The 7,259-nt window shown below is 24.6% G+C and overlaps 1 long non-coding RNA gene across 1 annotated transcript; it reads left to right on the forward strand.

Moving 5' to 3' along the window:
• Positions 1–4,671: 4,671 nt before the first annotated feature.
• Positions 4,672–7,021, forward strand: LOC111629414. The gene is made up of 4 exons (XR_002757332.1): positions 4,672–4,910; positions 6,207–6,421; positions 6,504–6,557; positions 6,918–7,021. It is a non-coding gene; the product is annotated as an uncharacterized LOC111629414 (long non-coding RNA).
• The last annotated feature ends 238 nt before the right edge of the window (positions 7,022–7,259 follow it).

A 7,259-nucleotide genomic window follows, 5' to 3' on the forward strand; every position in this document is an offset into this window, starting at 1 on the left:
AAGTCTATAAAAACTCTATTAAAACAAAAAAAGTAATGATGATGGAAAAAATTAAGTGAATTAAATTAATGTATAAAGTAAAATTGAATGGATGGTTGTAGTATTGTTGATTTTCTCAATTTCGTTCAGGAAATTTAATAATTTTCAGACTAATGGATATAAGAAACAATTTTGCAAATAATTTTCTTATACTTTATCTGAAGAAACTCATTATTCAGGAAAAGGCAATTTTTTAAAATTGTTATTATGTGTTTGTTAAAATTACATCATTACATCCAAAGATTTCTTAAACTGATATGCTTTCATCCATGCGTGACACAATTATCTTTTGAATAGTTGTAATGACTACAAGGAAACATAGTGGTTTTGGTGAATAAACCTGACTATTTTAATGAATTACCCCATTAAGATTTTAAAACAAAAAATTACAATGTATGTATTGTAAGAAATAAGAAAGAAAAGTATTTATTTATGAAAAAGAATAATCATTTTAAAGAAACTGAAACTTGTGTTTTGAAGAAACATTATATCGATTGTTAGTTTGCAGAAAGTATTCTACTGTTGAACGCTTCACATTAAATGACTATATTTTGGTTTGGAAAAAAATAGGCATTTCTGTTTGACCTTAGGTTCTGTTACAGAATCCAAAAAACTTCACTGTGCCACTGTAAAGAATGATGTCCAGTAGTCGAAGTGGCCTGTAAACAACCTCGGTTTATAACCACTAGAAAGTTTATGACATGTCATGAAAAACCAGTTGGGTTTTCCCATCAGTTTCTATATTTCTTTTGCGGTTACGAAATAGTCTACTCTGTACAGAAAACGCAATCAAGGAATCTGAACTTTCAACAGAAATGAGAACGTAACTAAAGATATATAAGTTTATGTCATTGCTATATATTCTACGTGGATAGACTATCGTGTACAAGTTAAATTATTACACTGTTTAAAAATACACATGAAAACGAATCAAAGAACTTTTTGATAGTTACTGGCATTGTTTAGATGAAATAAAATAATTTTTATACATCAATAGTAAAAAAAAGAGTTGGCATGTAGCTCAACTTCTGTTTTATCGAATACTTTTCCTTGTTGCAACTCATGAATTTGAATTTTGATTTTAAAATTCAAATTTTAAAATATATTGAGTACTTATTCATATTTTATAAAAGTGGAATTTCTATCTTCTGTAAGATAACTTGCTTTATTTAAGGCATATAAATAAAATGCATTTTTGAAAATTTGAACTTTTATATACAGATTAAATGTGTAAAATGCAATTTTTAATAATGTAAAATATATGCTTTCTGAGAAAAAGATTTATTTGCAGTATAAAAAGTTATCAAGTAACTTATCATTTTAAACTTTGATAGATTTTCTGAAAATTTAAATTTCTGAAGTGTCAGAACGAAAAGAGAATCTATCGAAAGAATACTGAAAATTCTTATAATTTAAGTTCATTCTTATACAATTTGAAACAATATTTCCCAATAATTTTATACTAGGTTACACTTATATTCCTTTGTCGAAAAACACAGTGGTGTGCATTAAACCATAAAGAATTGACTTGAATGAAATTGGATAGACTCTAAAAGAAAAACTAAGTAGGAGAAGCTGTCAGATACAGAGCTGACAAACGGAAATCCAGGCGGAAACACCTTTCCAATTTCTATTATCGTGCAGGACTAAATACTTTTAGTAAAAAAAAAAAACTTTTTTTAAATCTGAAATTCAAATAATCATATTTTTTTAAATTGATACAAGTGTATTCTAAAATCAAAATCTAGCCATGAAATCATTTTAATAAAATCATATCAAAGCATTTTTTAAAAAAATAGTTTCTTCGATTCCTTAGAGTATTTAGCTTTATTTTGTAGAATATTTTTTTGTTAATTTTAATATTTAAGTTAAAAAATAATTGGAATAATATCTTTCTTGCGGGGGGAAGTATTATATGCCATGAGGTATTGTCGTTCTTATTTAAAAAAAATATATTTATATGCTGTGTATGTAAAATGTATACATTTTCTATAGCCTATTTAAATTAATCAGTGTACTGTACGTTACATGAAGCATAGTATATAAAATACATATTATACATTATGCATTACATTATAAATTAAACAAGTTGAGCATCACCATTTTAATTTCATCGGATAAGTAAATTGCTTTTAAAAGTGTTTACTTTTTTATATTATAGTACAAATAAATTAGTTATTTAATATTGCTTTTAATTTAAATTTATTTTATAAAATCTTAATTGTAATTTGAAGTTTATAATATCAAATTACAATTTTAAGTTTTTAAAATTTGCAAAAAGACTTACGATCAATATAAATTTAATATGTTTTTATAATGTATACGATTGTAAAGAGATTAAGTTGATAATTATATATTTTTTAAATACTCTAATACGTTTGAAATACTTTTTCAAAAAAACTATACAAGTATAAGTTTAATTTAGAAGTAACAAAACAAACTTAGTAAACAAACGAAGAAAACAAACAAACAAATCAACAAGAAGAAGCGAAGATAAAAGAAATTTCACTTCGAAAGAAGAGGAAAAAAGAATTTCTTATCTTGAAATATTGATATAAAACTTGAAAAAATATTTATTTCTATGAAATATATAATCAAAACTATTAAAATATAGAAATATTAAATATTAAAATATACTGATCTATATTTAAATATAGACCAATATCCAGAAGCCCATTTAATTAATAAAGAATAAAAATTTGAATCTACAGTTGTAATTATATTTCTTCTAAACTTATTTTAAAAAATTAAAGAATAAAATAAACTGTATTATTATTAACATTTCGATAATACTTAAATTAATTAAGACAAATTTAAAAAATCAATTTTAATTAAAAAAAACGTATTAAAATACAATTTATTTGTTTTGAGTTTAAAAACACTTTTAAAATATTTATTTAAGTTGTCGTTCTTTTTCATTATTATTTTTATAGTTATAATGCTGCCTCATTAATATGTTATTAATTAAAATAAAATATAAATAATACTAATTTATTAAAAGAAAATGCACCTAATTCTATTTAAGAAGAAAAAAATTATATAATTAAAAATTAATTTTTTAATTAATATACTTTTTTTTCATTTTGGATTTTTTTGTCGTCCCGTGGGCACGAATAGGCGCTTTTTTCGTGCTTATCGTGAGTTTTGCTTGGTCACAATGGGGTTTATAGATGGTCAGGGATAAGCCTGATGTATCCGAGATAGATTATCCATGAAAAATACCTGGAATTTTTGCCAGATAAGATTAGAAGACGGTTTGTACTGCATCGATTCCTTTACTAACAATTTTAATTTTTGCCGTGTAAGCGATTTTTAGTTTTGAATTTGATTTGGCTTCATCCTTATTTATTAATAATATTAACTTTTTATTGTTAATGGCTGGTATTGAGCAGAATCTTGGTCTTACATCTCGTTTATACCTAAAAGAGGATACTGTTAACGAGACGTATAATGTGAATAAGTTGTACGAAGTTCAGAAATTTGGTTACATTGTTTCAAACATAATTCAAATCAGCTTTAAATGACAAATGAAACGTATCTGATGAAGAAACTTTGAAGAACGTATTTGATAGTATTTTGAAAATACCTTAAATATTACAAAAAAGTAATGAAATTAATGTAGGTCTCACATGTTTTATTACTGATCAAATTCAGAGAATAAAATGGATATTTTATACCAGAAATTTAGAGATTTTAACAATCAATCTAGATTATCAGAAAAAGTGGTAAATGTGGATAAGGAAATTCCGAATTTAAAAAGAAAATGGGAGCTTCTCCATTATAATATAAACATTATACTAAATATTACGAACGAAAATAAATAGATAATTTATAATTTTTCTTTAACGGATTTTAAAATAGCGAAATTGTTTGATCCAATTTGTGAAAGAAACTTTAAAATTTAATGGCATAACAGAGGAAGAAATTATTCAAATTCAAATTACTAAAAAAAATGAATCTACAGTATTGCGGTTAGATATTAAATCACTTCGTCGAAAAATCTAAATAATTTATATTTACTAAAAAGCAGCAAATCTGTTGATTAACTAACAGAATATGCAAATAAGTTTGACTTCTACAGTCACGTGAACATCGAACTAAACTTACTTATTAATGTCGAAGCAAAAGGAAATGGTAAGCAGATTTTATTCAAAAATAATTATTTAATTTACTAGAATAAAAGAAATTATAGTTTAACGTTTCCTTGTTAAGTAAATACTAAGTCTTTTTATAATTAATTTTGATGTATGGTACTGTACTCTAAAGATAGGCTCTGCTAAGTTTTCTAAAGAGCAATTAAAATTAGAAGTGTTGTACATTACAAACTTTAAAGACTAAACAATATAAAAACGAAGATTTTTCCGTGTAGTCTTTTACTCATTTATTCACAGCCGTTAATACAGTTAAAACTAGAAGAATCGACTTTTCTTTAGAAGCTCTTCTCTCCCCGAAATTTTTAAATAATGTAAAAAATTATTTAAATTGCGTTTAAACATATTTATATTTTTTTGTTAAATAATTTAAAACAAAATTATTTTTAAAATANATAATAATTTACACTTAATTTATTTATAAAGAGCATTATTTATTCACAGTTGTTATAACTCCTTTAACATTTTCAGAAAATATGAAAGAAGAGTCCATGTAGAAAGATGTTTTAGCTGACGAGGTTAATTACCAGCGCATTTCCATCAATCTGTACTTGCTTACAATAACATGGGCCACGCAGATGGCGATGAAAGTAGACATCTAACCAAGAAAGCCATCCTCAGCTGGCTGATTTTAATTAAACGTCACTGCAAGATCGTCTTTTCGTCATCCTCTTATAAATCGTAGGTTAACGAGAGGTGGAGATGAATTAATTAAATAAGGTATTCGTGTAATGAATTACTTATTGATAAATTGCGTTTGTGATTTGTTTTGATTCAAAATATTTTAGCTAATACTTTTCGTGATGCTTATTAATACTGATTTTTTTATTTATCAATCGATGCACTTTATTTATATTGAGCTAGTTGTCAATTTTTTCAATCAAAATTCGTGAAAAAAGCAGTAGAAATGACTTGAAATCATCTTTAAAATTTTAGAATTTTAAAGATGATTTCAAGATGAAAAATAATTAACAAAAATGTAAAATAAATAGAAAATAATTGTAAACTTGTATTATGTACAGTACCGTACTGTACATGGCTGGACTTAGACGTGGCGTGGCCTTAAGCTATAACTTGTAACAGGCTCTTCCTCTCTACAAAATAATGATATATGTGAAAAATGTAAGGCCCTAAGCTATAAACTCGTAATGCCAGGCCCTAAGCTGGAGCTTATTTATCCGGCAAATAAGCCCTGATTACGTCTTGAAAAGAGTGTCAAAGAACCACCTCGGATTAACGCATCTCAACTTTAAGTTCGGAAACACACAAGAAAAATATGTCTTAAATTCGAATTATTATTTAATTATGTACGATACTTTATTATAAATTATACTCTCTAATAGCAATTTTGATATATATATATAGTTTAATAATTTTAAAAANCCCTAATAGCAATTTTGATATATATATATAGTTTAATAAATTATTATTTAATTTCTTACGTTGACTTTAAGTACGTCTAAGTCTATTTTTACAGTTAAAATTAAAGTAAAAACTTTATAGTTTGTTATTAATATTTTATATATTTTAATATGTTCAATTATATAATAAAAAAATAAAATTTTTATAGTTTTTGAAATAGCCTATATATACAATTTATATTTTCAATTAAAATATTTACAATCAATTTTAAAAGAAAACTTATAAAAAATATGGCTCATAAAATTTTAATGCTTTCCAAACCAATAGTTGCAAAAAAAAAAATTCTATAAAACTTCAATAGAAATCATTTTTAAAGTTCAAAGAAAATTCTTTGTAATAAATGAAAAATATATATTAAAATATTTTAATATAATATTATATATTTAATCATGCATTTAATTATACAATATGCGCTGTATTTATTACACAATATAAACATTGTTATACATTGTTGTTTTCTAAATCCATATATTCTAAAAAAAAACAAAACAGAAGTTTCGTGTAGGCTATATATATATATGGATACTATATACATATAAACTGGTTTTTTATGTAATCTATAGCAACTTTTTAATATCTGTAAATTCTTTGAAGCTATATGGAAGTGCCATACAGTGCGATGTTCCTGCGGAATTGATCGTGTTTTTTTCCATAGTACACGGGACAAACTTTCATTTCCTGGTAGGACGTGATGTTTGGACTTCGTGCTTCCAAGTGCCACTTCTTTTCTTATATTCTTAGGCACGTAGACTGACCATCTCGCTGTCTGTCAACGCCTTGGAGAGTTTTATGTTTGTACTGCAAGGAATGTGAAGTATCGTATTTAATATTGTATTCAAATTCAATTTTTTCCACCAAATAACTATCCGTTTTTTTATTAATAAAAACAAGGGCATATATCATAATCCTGTGTTCATCGTCATGTGTTCTGCGGAATATTTTCAGGTAGTGTGGTTATAATTTAATTGTAAAGTAATGTAATTTATGAACTAAATAATGTTTTTATTTTAATAAAACATGTGCAGTTGACTAAAATGACTAAAACTTTGTAGGCCTATTATAACAATGCTTAGCGTAATAAATAAATAATTAAACTTCTGTATTAAATAAATATAATACGTATATTAAGATACTTTATTATACATTTAATATCTTATTAAAATAATTTTTAACATATTTATGATTAATAAAAACAAAATTCTATATTAATAATGATTTTCATATTGCGCTTAATTAAACATAATATACGATAACAACAATTTTATTTTTTATAATATAAAGATCTATAATGAATTGCTTTTCCAGAAGTAGAAACAGAAAAGCTCATCAAATTCTTATAATTCTTATGTACAAAAACACATAAGAGATGCCAAATCAAATTAATAGTACAGAATATTACAAACTAAAACAAGTCTATAAAAACTCTATTAAAACAAAAAAAGTAATGATGATGGAAAAAATTAAGTGAATTAAATTAATGTATAAAGTAAAATTGAATGGATGGTTGTAGTATTGTTGATTTTCTCAATTTCGTTCAGGAAATTTAATAATTTTCAGACTAATGGATATAAGAAACAATTTTGCAAATAATTTTCTTATACTTTATCTGAAGAAACTCATTATTCAGGAAAAGGCAATTTTTTAAAA

This window comes from Centruroides sculpturatus, unplaced genomic scaffold (assembly GCF_000671375.1).
Source record: "Centruroides sculpturatus isolate CEXI.00-Female unplaced genomic scaffold, Cexi_2.0 scaffold126, whole genome shotgun sequence".
Classification (NCBI taxonomy): domain Eukaryota; kingdom Metazoa; phylum Arthropoda; class Arachnida; order Scorpiones; family Buthidae; genus Centruroides; species Centruroides sculpturatus.